Genomic DNA, 21435 nt, shown 5'->3' on the forward strand with positions numbered 1-21435 from the left:
CAGTGCTTGATAATCCTTTCAGTGAAGAACATTTTCCTAATATCCAAGCTAAACCTCTCCTAAGTAGAGCGAATTCTGGTACAGGATGTGTTTGTGACCACAATTTCTCAATCATATCTTCAGCAATTTTGTCATTAAGTTAAAATTTTACATTTTGAGATTTTTTTAAGGAAAAAGAGATCTTTTTTTTTGTTACTAGTATTCTGTCTAGTTAAAACAAAACAGTGAGCAAGATCTGTTGAAGAAAGATTTCTTAAAAAAACCCATCTGCTTTGTTTTATGATTGTCATGTCTATGCAGGTTTTTCAATTTAATAGGTGAAGACATAGAAGAGTTTAAACAAAGTTTATATAAAAATGGAATTTTGGTGTAGCTAGTGTAAAAACACACAAAAAATAAATGGAACACATAAATCAGTGTGTGGAAAGAATGAGAACTCAAGGCTGAACAACCCTATAACACAAATAAAGTATGGTTTATTTTAAAAGCTGAAAATACACATAAATAATCTAGAAAATAAACTTTTAGAATGTCAGTAACCTTATAACCAGATCAATTGCTACAACAAAAATCTGGGGAGTCCTGAAATTTAGTGTAGCCTAGAAAACTTGAATTTGCTGAATACCTTCTTTAGTTCCAATTTTTTTCTTTCCAGATTAGTTAAATAATTATTTGGAAGATTAAATTATAACTGTGTTGAGTTAAATTTTATATTTTATATTACAGAAAGGTAAGCTGAATTCAAGACTGAAGATCAATTTGGCACTCAGGTGAGTCTTTTTTTAAGGACAATTTGCCCCATGGTAGTACTTGTGTGATAAAGAACAAGTGCACTAGACCAAAATACTCTGAGAAGCTGGAGACCCAAACTTTTCCAGGAAAGTAAGGATGTGCTTTTGTCACACTAGGCATCATTGCTAAATTGGTGGCCTACCATCTTTGATTGCCTGTAGACATTTTTATTAATGAACTGCCAGTTTTATTTTCAAAATGATCTCTTGGTCTTGTCATCAACTCCTAGTAAACCTTTAATGTTTTCTACTAGTTATGGAAACCGTCAAAATGGGAAGGGTAAATCATTCATACAAGATTCTGTCACATTTACTCATATTGGATGAAATGAATGAAATAATATAAAATTACTAAAAAAAAAAAATCCTGTTTGGGCTGCTAGTTAATTTTGGCTTCACATACAAGCATTTGATTTGGTAAAAAGGCAAAAAGGAAAGTTTTACTGTTTTCATTTTTCTGCTGTTTAAAGTAAGAAAATAAACTGAAATAAATATTTGTGTAGTTTCAAAAAAATTTATGAGAGATTTTTAGATAAACTAATATTTTATTTGACACTGACAAAATTCCTCAGTAAAGAATACAACAACATCTCTTGACAAAAAGGATGATGGTGATTATAATAATAATAATAATAATCATAACAACAACAACAACCACCTCGTTTAACTCTCAATTTTACTAATGAGTGGATTTTGATGGAAAAAGAATATTCTTTCTTTGGAGATTCAGAGTTCTGCCTTTCATAGACTAAAATTTTTCACTTGAATCTTCAGTCATTTCTGGTAGAAGTAATGCTATGCTACAGAACTGAGCTTGTAGTCCCTTCTAAATTTCAATCTAATAACTGAATTAAAAAAAAGGACTTGCATAGAAAAGGAAAAAATTCTTTATCAAAGATCTGCAACCACTTAGACTGCACATATATTAAAATTAATATTCAAATGTTTGTCTAACAAAAATACAATTAGGTGCACGTAAATGCACTCTGTTTCAGAACTACATTTTCTATTACATTATGGATGCAAAAATGTTTCAAGGGATCACATGAAATGCTAATTCACTTTTTCAGACTACCCATATAACTAAAGACTAATGAATTAAAACTGACTCCTTTATCACAGTCACTTTTTCCTGTACTAATCTCTGATTGAAGTAGAATAGGGGACTGTTTTGACCATGCTCTGTCTTTTTTATTTTGTTGTGTGTATTTACAATATTTTTCTTTTCTTTCCCAATCTGTCAAATGAAGTATGGTATACGGCACCACAAATATTTTAAATGTAAAAACAATAACCTTAGTATTTGCCCATAAAAATTTAAAATTTTCTGCTTATTGGACAAACACAGACATACTCCAGCACCTGAAGAATTCTGGGAATTGTAGTAAAATGGGCATTTCTAGTACAAAATTCTATAATTAGGATTACCTCTAGATGGCTCTTTTTTTTTTAAGTAGAATTTATCCTGTATGAGCCCTTGCTGTGGTCTTATATGTATGACAAGCCTTGATACCTGAGACACAGATATTCTGAGGGCACAAAACAATGCTGAGAATGAGATTCTTCTTTCTCTTTTACTACTAGATAGCAAACTTTACCACTTTTTGAGAAGTAAAAATCATTTTTTGTCTACTAAATGATGATGCAATGAAAATTTATTTGTATTATTGTAACATTCTGAGGCGCCAGCCCTAAATTAGGACCACATCGTGCTAGCAGCTGCTCAAACATTGAACATAAAATCAAAACAAAAAATCCTCAGAAAACAAGAGGAAAGCCATTTTTTCCTCTTTCAGTAGCTTACTGGTGTTAAATTACTGGTTTCAAGCTGTGCTTTCATAAACCCTGTGCAAAATATTTTAAGCATTCTGGTGCAGTAAAATGGAAGGTTCTACAGTTATAAAATGAGGAGTGACTTTAGAAATATAAACCACCACAAGCAAATGAATAGCATTGCTTTGATAAAGACTGGGTTCATCCCTGAAAGTACATTTATATTTCTCATCTTTTTAGACCAAACAATAACATGAAAACCCTATAGCAGATATATATTATGAAGTGCTGAAAGAAAATGGTGAATAATAAATGGTGTCGTCTTGTATGTTCTCTTTTGGAAAGGATTTGCATTAAACAACATTCTTGACTTGTCATTCAAAATTAAAACCAAATCTGCCTTCTCAATGTAATATTTACAAAGAGAATGCTTCTTGCCTTTTCTTCTAGTGTGACTAGTAGAGTACTGTACACACAACTTTCTGGAATGAGACAGGTAGCGTCATCCAGCTAGATCTATCATTTGCTCATTTTGTTGTTGCTATTTTCTGTAGAAAATTTTCCATAATTTGTGTAATTCTTTACCAAGGAGTGATTTCTGGTACACTTTTATGTATGGCACATGATCTGAAGAAATTCACAAAAAATACTACATAAATATAGCTTGTACCTTATTATCTGGAAGTTCCAGAGGGCCTACACCATCACTTAATCATTGATGACATTGAAAATTGAAAGCAAAGCATTTGAAAAGTCAAGAACGCATAAAATGACTTTCACTTAATGTTCGTATCATGTAAATGTGTAGATAATCTCCTTTATAGAAATGTGAATGGCATTAATATTGGCCTTGCACATTTGCAAAGTCTTCATTGAAAGATAAAAATAAAACCAAACTATTTGTATTTTGCTGAACTGAAGAGTATGTAGTAAAAGAGAACTAAAATCAGTTCAGGTTTAGTTATACAATTAAAGGCTTAATTATACAATTTGGACCAAATTCAAGCCATCCAGCACTGCCTCCAGTGCTGTCTCCAAATTTCCTCTTCAAGAAGGTCTAAATTCTTAAGAGAAATTCTGCTTTCAACTGTTCTCCAACATACAACAAATAAGTCTGCCTACATGATAAAGAATTTGACACAGAACATATAATCTGATTTTAAATACAAGAGCAAATTTTAGCCTCAAAACCAGGAAAAAACTACCTCTTCAGAGGAACATAGGATAATGTTTTCATCTGTCTTTTCTATAACTATCCAGTGTCACAGCGAATCTAATGCCATGGTGTTGCCCTCTCAATTCCATATTCATGCTGACAATTGACCGAGTGCTTTCTTTCGTGATCTCACTTATGTTCAGCAACAAATGAAAGTTTTCCAAATGGTCGTTGAATCAGATAACAAAAGCTGCTATATACAATGAAAAGAAAAAAAAAAAAAGACTGTTTCATTTCTACTCTTAAATATTGCTACTGTTTGATTAAGATCTGGCCACTTAGATGATCATAAACCTGAGTAGAGCAGTAGGCAAGCAGCTGATCTGATATAGTCTTAATTGAGCTGCTAGGGTACTGTAGGATAAAGCACAGCATCTCCAGGTTCTGAATTGCTTTTATTGTCTTTATATTAGTGGTTAAAAGTTGTAGGAATAACTTTGAAGATTTTTTTCACTCAGAAGCCTGATAGCAGCAGTTTTCTGATGTGGATCTCAAAAGAGAAAGGACAACAAGTGTTACACGCAATTTTTTTTTTTCAGTTGACTGTATTAGAGATGGTTTTACCTGTTTCATTTTGCAGGGGTAAGATATAAGTCCAGGGTATAATTCAGTAATTGTTCTAAAAGACCTTGCACTTTCATTCATTCCCTATGTTATGTTTTAAGGTCAACCACAATTATGTGGACACTGCCATAAAATGCTTATACAGATATTTATATATACATGGTAAAGGAGAAAGTTCAATTTAAGTATCTCAGAAAGCAAAGAAAGCAGCGTCTTTTCTCCATCTGCATTTGCATAAATACATGTTCTCTGTTTTCTAAATTACTTAGGTACACCCAAACAGAGTCTAGCTTGAGATAACATTGAATATATCCACCTGGATTTATATGACATAATTTTTTTAATCTCAGTCCAACTAAGCATTATCTAGAAATGTCCTCAATAAATACTGTAAAGCACAGCTCAAAATAATAAAGACAGAAAAATCACACCCTAATTTATACTCAGAGAGTGATCTTCATCTTCTCACATTTAGATACGTACTAAGCATGCATCTATATCTGAGATATTTGCATGGATTTTCTTTGTAATTGAAGGTGGGAAAGAAGGGCTTCTAGGGCAAAATTCCTTTCCTATGGCTGTCATCGAAAATAAGCCAAGTAAGTCATGGCCTCAAAGTGTCTCTCTACTGACTACAAAGAGTCTAGATAACTAGCTGAGATGTGAAAATCTATACAGTAGCTGTCTAAAATTAACAGATACATCTCACTTATGGTGATTTTACACTACTTAGCTGACATAGATGCCTTTATGCAACTCTTTGGGATTGATCAATTCAGACTTTTCAGACTTGCACCAGTTCCAGTGAGTTTTGAAACAGACTTCAGTTAAAATGGTGTGATGTCCATTTGTCAACATGGCAGACTCATTTCATGACACTTCAGCCTGTGGAATCTGATTAAGATGAATGAAAATGAGTCCAGTTCATACTGAATTAATTAATTAATTTAGTTTCTTAAAATGCAGTTTTTAGTGTGCTTAGTTTTATTTGGATATGGGAAAGGTTTCAAGATATTTTAACATGAATCTAAATCACTCTGATTCAGAGACTGAAAGAAATAGCAAGAAAAGGAGCTGGTGGGAAGATAAGGGTCATCTGCAAAGCCGGGCTTACAGAGGAGAACAGGGAAAAAAGCCGAGGAGAAAATACTGATTTTTGTTTTGTCAGCAAAACAAAGCAACCACTTTTTTTTCCCCAAGGCTTTTTTATTTTATTTTTTCTAAACAAGGGGGAAATTGCTCAGTACAACTCTGGGCATCTGAAACTTTCATGTCTGTGTCTGTGTTAGCACGTCTAATGATATGTTTGAAAGCCTAAATTGTAACACTATAGAAACAGTCTGCAAGTTTGGCCTTGGCAGTTCTCATGATAGTGATTCAATTAAAGATTGAGGTTGAAAGCATATACTTGCTAATTTCAATGGGAGTTTGGCCACTGATTTTAAAGGGACCGTAGCATCATGCTAAGCCTCTGATTTCTGATCCTGCATTTTGTGTCAGATTTACTCACTCTGCAATTTTGGATTATGTCAATGAGGCTGCCAGATAATATAAACAGATGTATTGCCTTTGAAATCAATGGAGTCACTTTGATTTACACCAGCTAGTAATCTGGACAGGGATTGTTAGATGGGCATACCAAGTTCATCTATTTAAATGAAGGTCAAGGATGTGACTTCCTTGTTACTCCTTCTAACTTCTTTTTGTTTCTGCTGATCTTTTACACACGGATTATTCCAAGACTATCAGAAACCAGACACATACTCAAATTGGATCTCTGATTCACATCTTTTGAGATTTGTTTGCTATCATGTAGGTGCATTAATTAAAATGTACTCAGTTTACATCCGGATGCACTCAACCGCACTGAAATAACTCATGGGAAGCAAATTCTTTTTCTAAATGAAGGTGCTGGCTGCACAGTGACTGTGGCAAGCTTCAGCTTATCACTCACATTGTTAATGACTCTGGAGTGCATGTTTACGCAGAAGGCATAAAAGGAATTCATTGCACCTCCCTATATGTTACTGAATTGTCCAATAACCTTGACGTGTCTTAATTTGATTTTTTTTTTAACGTTATACACAAGAATGTGTGTTGCTGTCATCTCAAACAAAATAAAATTTCAACTAACTTTAGTAATCCCAAGATTGCCCCTGTATGTGGATATTTCTAACAAATCATACAGAAAACGTGTACTCTTTCCATACTTCACATGCCTGCTCTGTAGACCTGAAAATACTGTACATTTAAAAACCAAGCACAAACTGAAAGAGCAATATGCAGCTTATAAAATTTCTCTTTAAGTGAGCAGGAAATAAGAAAGGTGACTGCAATTATAACAGAATTCTGAAAAAAACCACGCAATATAACTTACACCATGTTTTTGGAAAGCTCTCAAGAATGTCCAACCGTTTTTGCTCGTATTTCCCTCTGGGGCTATTGTTTATAGCTTTCTTTTTTTTCCCCTTTTTGCTCTTGTATTATTACTCTATACTTATCACTTTCTATACTTCTGCCCTAAGAAGTGTAGAAAGTACTGTATTTCAGATCAGAGAATCTGCAACTGGATATTTGTTTTAGCATTTCAAGTTATTTAACATCAAATTACTCAGAGTGTGGAAATAAAACTGAATGATATATTTTTCATTTTTTTAAACATACAGTCCTTTTCCAGGCCAGAGCTGCAGCCATTTTTTTCTAGCACACAGCTAAAAAGGAAGAAAATAAACAGATTACTTAATTATTTTTGATTCAGATCTTTTTTTAATAATCTCTTTCTTCTATGTCTGTCAAAATTTGCACAATGATTTAAACTTACTGAACAATTACAGTATAATTTTTTTTAAATTACCAATATATATGTTGCATCTTGCATCTTAGTATACACTTATGCAATTTCCCACTTAATGAGGTAAATAGGGAAGGTGAGAACATGTTATATTACTTTTCAGAGCAAGGCCTAATATCTGCAAATAAGCTTCTGCATAAATAATTGGGCACATGGAGTTCTATTGGATTGAACATAATCACAGTATTGTTCAACTTTCAGATTTTTAACATTCGAAAACCATTTATATTATCTCTTGTGTTCATAAGCATGTATGTGCATTTCATAAAAACTTCTTTTTCTTGTCATATGTATGCCTTCTAAACAATTCCACTAGAAGACACACATTACATATGCACTGAAAGAAGGCATTCTGATAGGATTCAGAGACTAAACTCTTTTCATAATTTCATATTCTATCACCCCATAGACAATTTCTTTTACCAGCAGTAAATAACTAGTGATGATTAATACTGCAAGTAATAATTTTAAATCTACCGTGTTACTCCTCTGTCACTATCTTTTGCTACTCTTCCAGAAAGAGCCTCTCTTTTTTGATTATTTTTCTCTTTTTTTTTTCCTGTTTCCTTAGAAGTCATTTAGAACTCATTGTATATCACAGAAAAATAGGAATTCTGTTACTGAAATTTATTCCTTGGTTGACAGCATTTAATTGAGGTGGGAAAATCTGACCTATAGCATACCTAGCTCCTTTAATATTACATACACATACCATTTTATATGGGCAGCCTGACTTGACTATCCATTTGCCTGGGTGGAGTTGGTGATTTACTCCACATTGTAATGGAAAAAGACTCATTCAGACAACCAGGGGGATTTTCTTGGCAGGTTAAGGGAAACTGCAGCTACAGTTCTGTGAATCTTGAACAGTAGTGTTTTGTTCACAGGAACAAATCATTGTATGATCAGTATAGCAAAATATATTACTGTTTGTAATCTGAAGTGATGCTTTGGACAAATCACATCAGGATTCACAGGTGTAGTAGAATCCTAGTGGAGGGAAAAATCAAAAGAATTCCTTAGATACTTTGAATCATAAGATCATGTTGTATTTTACTGAGACTTGATCAGCTAATTAGCATTCTTGTGCATAAACCTACTATAAGAACAAGTAATAAGTGAGGGTAACAAAATAAGAAAGTCTGGAAAACATTCTAACCTTAGATTAAGGTGTTGCTAAAGCAGTTAATGACATGGTTTAACCAGTAAATAAAACAACTAAAGTGTTCCCTGATAAATAAAAGCTGAAAATATGCATACATATACATACACACACATATGTATGCATTTTAAGTTCATTATTGGGAAATTGGTAGCAATCTCATGCTGAAATTAAGACAAAACTCAAAGATTTAACTGATCTAAAACAACAACAGAAAATGTTAATTAGGTTACTCATGGTCTAGAGACCAGTTTCAAATACTTCTGGTTTGGGTTTTTTTTTTTTAGTTCTCTGTGGTCAGACTGGCAGTACACTCACTGGCCTTTTTACCCTGTCTATAACTATGCCAATGATTTTTTTTAATTCAATAAAAAGTGTTTTTTGTTTTTAGCTATGGCACAAGATTAGGTACTGTTTGGTATGCAGTTTACTTTTTTTCATATGGAACCATACACACACCTCCCAGCATTTTTTGCCTAATGATAACATGAGACATTTCTCCAGGTATTTTACTATTTCCTCCTTCATGGCCAGACAAAATGAAAAAGGTATTAGAAAAAAAATCAAAGGCCATGAATAAAAGAAATAATAATAAAAATGCCCAGAAAACCACACAAAACAACATGAAACAACATTCATTATGTCAGGCTGTGAAAGAAGAATAAGTCTGTCCTGCAGATTTGTCTTCCTAGTTAATTTTTTTGCCAGAATCAAAGATGCTTGTAATTAACGTTTCTGGATAGGTCACTCTCTACTGACTACAGGAAAAAAAAGTTTTACAATTTTAGGAAGGATATTGCTGACCTACTGGTGTCTACTGATCGTGCTTTTGAAAAGACTTCAAGATCTTTTATAACAGTGAATAGACTGTAGAGCTGCTACAGAATATGCTTTTCCTTTTTAAGAAGAAAATAATATCAACCATTTGATATTGCCATTTTCTAGGATGGGTGCCATGGAAAATGCTATGACACAAACAAGAATTTCCATCTTTAGCCACCTGACCTTCATACCGGAAGCATATGTTGGATATGTGAGAAGAGCTAGGTCTTCAACACCATTTTTATAGGTCTCCATAGATTTATTCCATTAATGAGGAACACGTGTTTTTGGGGGACTTCAGGACTATCGAATCAGCTGCCTACTGGTGCTGAAGACATTATTGTTGATTTTCAGTTTTCATTTTGTGTGGAACTGAAAGTATATCGGGTGTATCTGACAGAATAGTCATGTTATGAAACACTGGTTATCCAGTTTTTCTCTGAGAAAGTGAGAGTCTGAGTAACCACGTATTGCAGAAATCTCAATTTAAATGCATGCTATGAGAGAAAGCCTGAACATAGATGGCTCTTCAACCACCACTTGTGAGGTTATCTAACTGCCAACAGTACATATTAAATGTCATGTGCATGTGGTGTGACTGTGATATATAGAGTGCTAATCCTGATTTCAAATAACCCTCTGATAGAAGTGTGCTGATTGCTCCTGCTTTCACGATACCCACTACAACTTACTTGCACATTACTTGCTCCTGTTTTAGTATTTCTTCCTAGAAATTATATGTATTAAATCACATTTTCCCGTTAGATTGTCTCTAAATTATTTACTTGAAAAATGCGGTAAGAAGGGCTCTAGTCTATTGGGAGAACTTTTTCTATAAAGGCTGTTCATTTCACCCCTGGTCCTTGAAACCTCTTCCCAGTAGTACTTCAATAAGAAATCAGTACTTCTGCCAGTTCTTTAGCACTTTTGTGGATGACCAAGTCCTTTCACTGGCCAGAAAATGTAACCCTCACTTGGCTACTGTTAAAGACAATGGAATTTTTACCGATGCCTTTAATGTGAAACGGTTTAGGCTCTGAGGTCTGAGTTTTCAGCTCATCTGCCTCTTTTCTACTTAAGGATATTTTTAGTCTTTCTTCTTTCTACTCGTGTTACCAATGTGACTAAGTCTTAGCAGTTCTAGTTGCCAAAGGTGCCAAAAATGACCGGCAGTTCCAGAAAATTAACTACTACTTTGTTTTCTAATATGGTTGACATTGACACAATTGCATTTCTGTTGCAAATGTTGGCACAAAATTCTTAGTGAAGACAAGAAGGAAATGTTTTATTTCATTACATGGTCTTCCTTACAAAATTATGCTTCTTTTTGGAAAACCGTTCTGTGTCTTCAGACCAACTTGTCCATTTGGGAAAAAAACTACTACCTGTACTGTTGCAAAACAGAAAAATTTCTTTGAGTTCTCACAGGGTCACTATCTTTTGCTATTTCATTGAAACAAACAAGTACTATTTTTAGCCAGCTCATTTAACACAGTAAACTAAGGCTTGTCAGAATTTTGAGTTCTGGCCCTGCCTTCTATCTACATGTGATTTCAACATATATATTGTGATTGCAAACCTTTTTTTAATGAGTAATGCTATTATTTTCATTTATAGAAATCCTTGTCATTCTGAGATCAATTCCAGAGGCTGTTAGTATTCATGCCTTCTTTTTTCCATTCTTGTAAAATGGTGAATACTATGATTTGGCTACTAAAAATAGTTTATGTGTTTAATAGAAGCAGATTTTTCTTTTTTATTTGCAATAATTTATCTTTTACCTCTTCTGCCTTTTTCTTACTAAAGCTGATGAGCTTTGGTCTTCAACTCCTACTGGTATAAATCTCAATTATCTAGAATCATAGAATCATTAACATTGGAAAAGACCTTTAAGATCAAGTCCAACTGTTAACCTAACACTGCCAAGTCCACCATGAAACCATGTCCCTAAGCACCACATGTATATATCTTTTAAATACCTCCAGGGATAGCGATTCGACTACTTCCATGGGCAGCATGTTCCAATGCTTGACAACCATTCTGGTGAAGAAATTTTTCCTACTAGCTGATCTAAACCTCCCCTTGCGCAAACTGAGACCATTTACTCTTATCCTATTGCTTGTTACTTGGGATAAGAGACCAACACCCACCTCACCACAACCCCCTTTCAGGTAGTTGTAGAGAGCGATAAGGTCTCCCCTCAGCCTCCTCTTCTCCAGACTAAACAACCCCAATTCCATCAGCCACTTCTGATAAGATTCGTGCTCCAGACCCCTCACCAGCTTCATTGCCTTTCTTTGGACACAGTCCAGCAACTCCATGTCCTTCTTGTAGTGAGGGGCCCAAAACTGAACACAGGATTCAAGGTGCAGCCTGATCAGTGCTGAATAAAGGGGGACAATCACTTCCCTACTCCTACTGGCCATACTATTTCTGATACAAGCCAGGATGCTGTTGGCCTTCTTGGCCACCTGGGCACACTGACAGCTCATATTAAGCCATCTTTTGACCAACAACCCTAGGTTCTTTTCCATGAGGCATCTTTCCTGCCACTTAAAGTTGAAGCCTGTAGCATTGCATGGGATTGTTGTGACCCAAGTGCAGGACCTGGCTCTTAGCTTTGTGAACTTCATACAGTTGTCCTTGGCCCATCAATCCAGCCTGTCCAGATCCCTCTGTAGAGCCTTCCTACCCTCAAGTAGATCAACACTCCCGCACAATTTGATGTCATCTGCAAACTTACTGAGAGAGCACTCAATCCCCTCATCCAGATCATCAATAAAGATATTAAACAGACCTGGCCCCAATACTGAGCCCCAGGGAACACCGCTTGTGACCAGCTTCCAACTGGATTTAACTCCATTCACCACCATTCTTTGGGCTTGGCCATCCAGCTGTTTTTTTACCCAGCAAAGAGTACGCCTGTCCAAGCCATCAGCAGACAGTTTCTCCAGGAGAATGCTGTGGGAAATGGTGTCAAAGGCTTTACTAAAATCTAGTTAGACAACATCCACAGCCTTTTCCTCATCCACTAGATGTGTCACCTGGTCATAGAAGGAGATCAGGTTAGTCAAGCAGGACTTGCCTTTCATAAACCCATGCTGACTGGGCCTCATCGCCTGGTTGCCCTGTACATGCCATGTGATGGCACTTAAGATGACCTGGTCCATAACCTTCCCCAGCACCAAGGTCAGACTGACAGGCCTGTAGTTCCTCAGATCCTCCTTCTAGCCCTGCTTGTAGATGGGCATCATATTTGCTAACTTCCAGTCAACTGAAACCTCCCCTGTTAACCAGGACTGCTGATAAATAATGGAAAGTGGCTTGGTGGGCAGTTCTCCCAGCTGTATCTCAGTACCCTTGGGTGGATGCCATCTGGCCCCATAGACTGTCTAAGCGGTGTACCACGTCGCTAACAATTTTTCCTTGGATTATGGGTGCTTCATTCTGCTCCTTTCCTGTGTCTTCCAGCTCAGGGGGATGGGTACCTAGAGAACAACTGGTCTTACTATTCTAGACGGAGGCAAAAAAGGCATGAGGTACTGCAGCCTTTTCCTGATCCTTTGTCAGTATGTTTCCTTCCGTATCCAATAAAGGATGGAGATTCTTCTTAGCCCTCCTTGTGTTGCTAATGTATTTGTAGAAACATTTTTTATTGTTTTTTATGGCAGTAACCAGATTAAATTCTAGCTGAGCTTTGGCCCTTCTACTTTTCTTCCTTCATAATCTCATGACATCGTTGTGGTCCTCCTGAGTGGCCTGCCCTTTTTTCCAAAGGTCATAAACTCTTTTTTTTTTCCTGAGTTCCAGTCAAAGCCAGGCTGGCCTTCTTTCCTGCCATCCTGACTTTCAGCGCATGGGGACGGCCTGCTTTTGCACCTTTAAGAGTTCTTTCTTGAAGAATGTCCAGCCTTCCTGGACTCCTTTGCCCTCCAGGATTGCCTCCCAAGGGACCTTGTCAACCAGGCTCCTAAACAGGCCAAAGTCTGCCCTCTAGAAGTCTAATGTGGCACTTCTACTGACCACCTCCTTACTTCTCTGGGAATCAAAAATTCTATCATTTTGTGATCTCTATGCCCAACACAGACTCCAACTGTCACATCACCCACAAATCCTCCTCTGATTACAAACAACAGGTGCAATGGGGTGCCTTCCCTATTTGGCTTCCTCACCGGCTGTATCAGGAAGTTACTTTCCACATATTTCATGAACTGAATCTCCTGACTCTTTCCTCTCTGCTGTATTGTACTTCCAGCAGGTGTCTGGTAAGCTGAAGTCCCCCATGAGAACAAGGTCTAGCAATTGTGACACTTTTCCCAGCAAATATTTCTTCTGCCTCTTCGTCCTGGTTGGGTGGTCTATAACAGACTCCCAACCATGATACCCGCTTTGTTGGCCTTCCCCCTGATTCTTACCTATAAACACCCAACCTTATGTTCACCGTCTTCAAGCTCTAGACAGTCAAAACAGTCCCTAGCATACAGGGCTACCCCACCACCTCTCCTTCCTTGCCTATCCCTTCTGAAGAGTTCATAGCCATCCATGGCAGCACTCCAGTTATGCAAGTCATCCCACCATGCTTCAGTGATGGCAACTATATCATAATTTTCCTGCTGCACAATGGCTTCCAGCTCCTCCTGTTTGTTGCCCATCCTGTGTGCATTGATGTAGAGGCACTTCAGTTGGGCTACTGGAACCCACCACCTTTTTGGGGGGAGAAGCCCTAATTACTATGTGACCATCCTCAGGCACATCCATGGTTTCTAACAGATCAATAGCCCTTGTGTCTTTGCTGTCATATGGGTCTGCATCCCCTACCTCCCCTGAGATGGCAGACTAAAGGACCTCTCTGGCACACCATCCCTCAAACACTGGCGTGCCAGCCCCAAGCTTATCTCTAGCAAGCCTGGTTTTGTCCCTTTCCCCCTTCAAATCTGGTTTAAAGCTCTTTCAATGAGCCCTGTTAACTGCTGTGCAAAGATCTTTTTCCCCCTTTAAGACAGGTGTATCCCATCTGTCACCAGCAGGCCTGGTGTCATGTAAACTGACCCACGATCAAAAAATCCAAAATTATGCTGGTGACACTGGGCTCAGAAGTGGGTATTGATCTGCTGGCTCTTCCTGCTGCTTCTCTCATCATTCCCTGCAACTGAAAGGATAGAGGAGAACACAACTTGTGCTCCAGTTCCCTTAACCAATTGTCCCAAGGCCCTGACATTTCTCTTGATTGCCCTTGGACTTGTAGTTGCAATTTCATTGCTGCCTACCTGAAAATTCGATAATGAATTGCTGGAGAGCTGCCCCATGGAAAAGGACCTGGGGGTGCTGGTTGACAGCCAGCTGAACATGAGCCAGCAGTGTGCCCAGGTGGCCAAGAAGGTCAACAACATCCTGGCCTGTATCAGAAATAGTGTGGCCAGCAGGAGCAGGGAAGTGATCGTGCCCCTGTACTCGGCACTGGTGAGGCCGCACCTCGAATACTGTGTTCAGTTTTGGGCCCCTCACTACAAAAAGGACGTTGAGGTGCTCTAGCGTGTCCAAAGAAGGGCAACGAAGCTGGTGAGGGGGCTGGAGCACAAGTCTTCGGAGGAGTGGCTGATGGAACTGGGATTGTTCAGTCTGGAGAAGAGGAGGCTGAGGGGAGACCTTATCGCTCTCTACAACTACCTGAAAGGAGGTTGTAGTGAGGTGGGTGTTGGTCTCTTCTCCCAAGTAACTGGTGACAGGACAAGAGGAAATGGCCTCAAGTTGCACCAGGGGAGGTTTAGAGTGCATATTAGGATAAATTTCTTCACCAAGAGAGTGGCAAAGCATTGGAACAGGCTTCCCAGGGAGGTGGTGGAGTCACCATCTCTGGAAGTATTCAAAAAACGTGTGGATGTGGCGCTTCGGGACATGGTTTAGTGGGCTTGGTGGTGTTGGGTTAACGGTTGGACTTGGTGATCTTGAAGGTCCTTTCCAACCTTAGTGATTCTGTGATTCTGTGTGATTCTGTGAATAGTAATCTGAGGTCTGTGCCAAGGTAAGAAGCTTTCTCTTCACATCTTTAACCCAGGCCCCAGGAAGGCAGCAGAATTCCTTAAGAAGACAGTCCAGTCTGCATATTGGGCCTTCTGTTCACCTCAGAAGAGATTCTCCTATGACAATGACCCTCCTTTTTTTCTTTATGGAAGCAGTTTTGATGCAGGGCATAGACTGACTTAACCTCGGCAGCACCTCCAAGCTAGATGAACTATTGTCCTCATTATTGTTTGGTTCCACCTGCAGATATATCTAGATATTTTTTCTGAGATCACAACCAGATCTTATGTTATTCTAGAAGAGTTATATATTGTTTTGCTTTCTGATGTTCAGGATATCCACTTGTAAGCTGTATTGAAGCTCTCTGGGATATTCTGTGTTATGTGTTAATATAGTGTTGACGTGACCTAAGTCTACTTGAATGATTCTGAGGACCTCATTGCTCAACCAGAGCATACAGACTCAAAATCATTGTGACAGATACAGATTTCAAAGAACTTAGGTGCCTTGGCTGGAACACTCAAGTGTATAAACTCCTAAAACAAAGAGAAAGAAAAATGCCAAGGAGGTGGTCAGCAGGTAGAATAATGAAAAAGCGCTCAACATAATTTCCTTTCAGTACTGTTTTACCTTTTTGAGGAAGAAATTGGCATTGTATGCTTAATAGATCTACCCCACATGAAATCTAAGAATTATCAAAGGGTTGGATTTTTTAAAGTTTTTTTTGTTTACTTTTATCATGACATCAGCTGTAATGTTCTCTTTAATACAGTAATGTTTAAAATCCCCTGGAAACACTTATACTCTATAGTCAATCATTTCAAGTACTAAAGCTGAGTGATCATTTGGCCTGGGATTTCTCATAGTTTGGCAACAGAAAATTTGGAAACACAGTTCACAATCTACTCTTATATTTCTTATTTAAGGAATCTAATGTTATCCTGCCATAAAATACATCCTAAGAGGTTCAGTAATAAACAATCTAATATAAAATGAAGACTATTCTTGCAGCATTGCAGCATGTGATTCTGTGACCTTAGTCTATCTTAATCTTCCTTAATGGAACTTACAACTTTCCTAGGAGTGAGTGAACCAAAAGCACTGAAGACACACAATATCCAAAGCTAGGTTCACTAGGGTACAAAAATGTTGTGTAGAATAGAAGAACTCTAAAGCCAAACAGCTCAGAACTCTTGACTAAGATCAGATAAAGTTTTGTACGATCTTACTTTTTCTATTGCATCCTTACAGAACAGGTTCTCCCTCCAATCTTGTCTGAAATGCCAACAGTTCTCAGCATTGTTCAGGATGGCACAAACCTTAGCACTGTCCTGGATCCCTAGCAGTGCCTTACTATCCACCATGCTTTGCTGTCGTGGCTCTCTGTACATCGCTGTCCTTGCACTGCTTAGATCTCCCATTTCATACTGAGCTACTTAAGCCTCACTGCTTTCTGTTTCTATCTCCCTTTACTGTGTGTTTTCATAGAATCATAGAATCTTTGGGTTGAAAGCAACGTTTAAGGGTCGTCTAGTCCAAGAGGCAATGAGCAGGGACGTCTTCAACTAAATCAGGTTGCTCAGAGCCCCATCCAACCTGACCTTGAGTGTTGCCAGGGCTGGGGTGTCTACCACCTCTCTGGGCAACCTGGGCCAGTGTTTCACCACACACATTGTGAAAAATTTCTTCCTTCTATCTAGTTTACATCTACCCTCTTTTAGTGTAAAACCATTACCCCTTGTCCTATCACAACAGGCCCTGCTGAAAAGTCTGTCCCCATCTTTCCTAATCGGCCCCCTTTAAGTACTGGAACGCTGCAATAAGGTCTCCCCAGAGCCTTCTCTTCTCCAGGCTGAACAACCCCACCTCTCTCAGCCTGTCCTCAGAGGAGAGGTGTTCCATCCCTCTGATCATTTGTGTGGCCCTCCTCTGGACCAACTCCAACAGGTCCATGTCTTTCCTGTGCAAAGGGCTCCAGAGCTGGACACAGGACTCCAGGTGGGGTGTCCCAAGAGCAGAGGGGTAGAATCCCCTCCTTCAACCTGCTGGCCATGCTGCTTTTGATGCAGATAGGATACAGCTGGCCTGGGCTATGAATGCACATTGCTGGCTCATGTCCAGCTTTTCATCCCCCAAGTCCTTCTTGGCAGGGCTGCTCTCAATCCCTTCATCCCTCAGCTGGTACTGATACTGCTCACCTTGTACTTTAGAAACAGGTCCCAGCTGTGTTTTCTTGTTGCCATTTTCTTTTTCCCTTGTTCTCTCAATCCCCAGGTGGCCTCTCACCTATAGTTCAGCATCCAGGACAAGACAAACAATCATCCTTATTCCTTACTGCCAAGCCACAGCCTTTATAAGGAGTATTCCATACATATCTGTATTGGGTTTGCATGACAAGGTTTTGAGAGTTCAAAGGCTGCAGGGGTGGCTTCTGTGAGAAGACACCAGGAGGTGCCCCCATGTCAGACAGAGTCTGTTCCAGCTGCCTTAAAGATGGATCCATCACTTGCTGAATCAATAGCAAAGCTGGTGGCACCTCTGTGATAACATATTTGAGAAAGGGTAAAAAATGCTGCATGGCAGCTATGAGAGAGAGAGGAGTGAGAAAATTGTGAGAGAAAAAGCAGACAGCAGATCAGCAGAAAAGGAGGGGCAGGAGGTGCTTCAGGTGCTGGAGCAGAGATTCCCCTACAGCCCCTGGAGCAGACCGTGGTGAAGCAGGTTGTCACCCTGCCAGCTATGGAAAGGACCATGCCAGAGCAGTTACCAGCAATGCAGCTCATGGAGGACCCCACACCAGAGCAGGTCAATAAGCCCTGAAGGAAGCTGCAGCCCATGGAGGACCCATGCAGGAGCAGGCTCCTTGGAGGAGCAGCCCATGGAAAGCAGCCCACAGAGGAGCAATCAGTACCTGAAGGACTGCGTCCCATGGAAAGGACCCGTCCTGGCGCAGTTCTTGAAAAACTGCAGCCTGTGGGAAGGACCCATGTTGGAGAAGTCTCTGAAGGTTTGCATCCTGTAGGAGACACCCCACGCTGGAGCAGGGGAACAGCATGAGGCAGAAGGAGCAGTAGAGACTAAGCTTTGTGAACTGACCACAACCCCCATTCCCCATCCACTCTGCACTGCTTGGGGCATGGATGGTGGGAGGCAGAAGAATTAGGAGTGCAGCTGAGCCTGGGAAGATGGGAGGGATGGGATGAAGGTGTTTCTAGTTTCGTTCTTATTTCTCACTATCCTACTCTGTTATAAACTGACAATAAGTGAAATTATTGTTCCCCAAGTTGAGTCTGTTTTGCATGTGACGATAACTGGTGAGTGATCTCCCTGTCGTCCTCTCAATACACAAGTTTTTCATCATATTTTCTCTTCCTGTCCTGCTGAGGAGGGGAAGTGAGAGAGCTGTTTCATGGGCACCTGGCAGCCAGCCATGGTCGACCCACCACAATATCACATAGCAAACTGGAATTACAGAAATTACATTACTCTATCTTTCATAACCATCTAAAAAAATTGTTGATCAGTTAATCAGGAGAACTAATTCAGTGAAAAATGATGGAGAAGACGAAAAGAAGAAAAACAAGTTAGAACAAGAAATAAAGGATATAAAGAAGACAGAATAAGAAGGAAACACTAAGGACAGACATCAGAAATTCTGTATGCAAGTATTTTGGCAAAATATTTCAGCTACAAACTTCTGTTTCCACCACGCAATAATAACTTGACATAGAAATTTATTAGAACATCCTCATACTGTTTCACACAGCAATAGCTTTCTTGCCATAAAAGAAAGCTGTGTTGCCAGTCTTCCTGGAGTCTGGAGTACTGCTCTACAGACTATCACAAGCCTACTGTTGCCTTCTCCCTTTCTGTTCTCAGATCCTGCGTATTGTCTGACAGCAGTATCAATACCTTACGCACCACAGAGAACTGCATAATGTATACGTAAGGGTGGCTATTCTCTTCCTCAAAATCAAAAGATGGAAAACACAATGCAATACTTTGAGTCAGATTGGTACACATAGATGTTAGTGATGACATTGTCAGTGGTTAGTAGATGGCCCAGATAAGCATTTCACCTCTTCACTGCCATTTCAGATCCTGCAGAAGTTGATATGGACTATCTACATGCTACTAAGGCCCAACGTAAAGTAAAACAATTGTTCTAGTGCCAGCCCTAATGAATTAGCATCAACTTAAGCTTAAACCACAGCCAATAATTGCTGATTTTCTTGTTAATCTTCTGGTTACCAAAACCTGACCTATTTCTTTCAGTTTATTTCAGTTATCTAGTTTTAATTATCCAAATATCAATGTAACTTTCTCCTACTATATCTCCTACTTACTTACACCAGATTTGACTACCTAGGCTAAAGGTTCGCTATGAGTTGAAGTCCGATATTGTCCAAACTGAAATAAATCTAAATATTGAAAAAATGGGTTTTGCTGCTTGCTTTCTTTACAGATGCAAATAATGTGGAAATTTGCAATATATAGTGTGAAAATACCAAAAGTGGAGAAGTAGATGATAAAGAGGATAGCAGTAATGAGTGATAACCTGAAATTGTATTTCTTGTCTTCTTCTGAATCTCCAATTGCTACTTGTGCATTCATTTTCAGCTGGTACAAAATAATTTTATTGGAAAAATAATTTTCTTCATAACTAATTCACTATAAATTCTGGAAATAATTTTGTCTTGCTGAAGCCACTTTTATAGCAGAGTAATGCCACTAATTTTGATGGATTTTCTGGATAGGTGGAAGTGAGAGGCAAGGCATGTGCTGTGTCAAATTAAAAGCTTCAAGGTAGGGAAAGTCAACAGAGGATGTCTGCCATATCATTTAGTTTCATGGTGACTAGCACTGCATTCAAATTACCAGCTCAACAAACAGCCTCATTTACAATTTACAACAAAGTGAATTTAGTCTGTGGTGTTTTGCAGATAGAAAATGTATTTGTTGGGCCCCTGTTCAGATGAAGTAAGATATAAAATATAATCCACACAATAGCCATTTAGAATCAAGATCTAGAAAGTAAGTGACAAGGAGGAAAAATGGAGAATATCCTCGGAATGCGTTTGAACATCTATGTGAGATATTCACAGATCTTTTGGTTATACGTTAGGGAACTACTTTTACAGCTAAAAGAAAATGCTTAGTTTGTAACCCATTATGTCTGAGAAATGTTTCCATGGACAACTTTCATGCAAACCTGGAGCCAGGTTGTTAAAAGAATGGAAACCAGAAAATGTTACTGATATTGTTGAAGATTGTTCGTTTACAGGAACCCATGTGAATCTCTTAAAACTCTGTTTTCTTCTACATATTTTTACTTTCCTAACTCAGAAAAAAGGGCAATTTTTGTGTGTGTTTACTGTTACTGAGCTTAATCTTAACTTGCCTTGATTTCACATGCATCTGTTATTCTAAAACAGTACCATATGAAAATGGCTGTGGAGGAAAAGCCAGATAACTTTATTTGGCACGCCTACATATTAAGCTACCTCAGTTTAATTAAGTTGCTATAAATTGTGAGTTAAATTTTATATGTTTGGGTGCAGAAAACCCATACTTTCCACTATAGGGAAATGCAGCAAACTGCAGCACTTAAGCTCTTAGGTATAATAAGAGATGGAGGTTAGCATTAAACGTAAAGCTGGTATGACAGAGAACTCAGGGGTCTCTAAGCAAACCCTATCCAGTATTTCTGAGTCGCATGTGTACGATGTTCTTCTTTTCCGTGCCTGATGCCCCATGTCAGACATTCCTCTGGCAGACTTGACAGCTTGCACCCAAAGGGAGCTAGGTTGTGAGGCAGGCAGCTTGAGACAGTGAGACAAAACCAAGAGACTGTGCTATTTATATTGCTGTCTGGCTTATCTGTTTGTGTGCTAAAGTGTAGTAAGCTGCTCAGCTGTGAGCTGGAACCCCAGCTGAGTATAGCTCTGAGTTCCTAAAACTCAGTATTTTAGGAATACAGAATTTTCTTTAGGATTCCCTCATTTCTAGGGAATGCATCTTCTTCCATGATGACTAGTGACAGCTGTATACCGGTAGAAATGGTTCCTTGGGCCTTCCAGTGCTGCAGGCACTGCTTTCTTTAGAGGCATGGTCAGCAATGCCAGCCAGAGATGCATTGTCCCAAAGTGAGAATCTATAGGACACCGGCTGTGGCTCCGAGTGCGTATGTAAAGACATACGTGTAAAGACATAGTCGCTTGCTTGGTAGAGTGTG

The sequence above is a fragment of the Phaethon aethereus genome (assembly GCF_964289735.1).
Source record: "Phaethon aethereus genome assembly, chromosome: 2".
NCBI lineage: Eukaryota > Metazoa > Chordata > Aves > Phaethontiformes > Phaethontidae > Phaethon > Phaethon aethereus.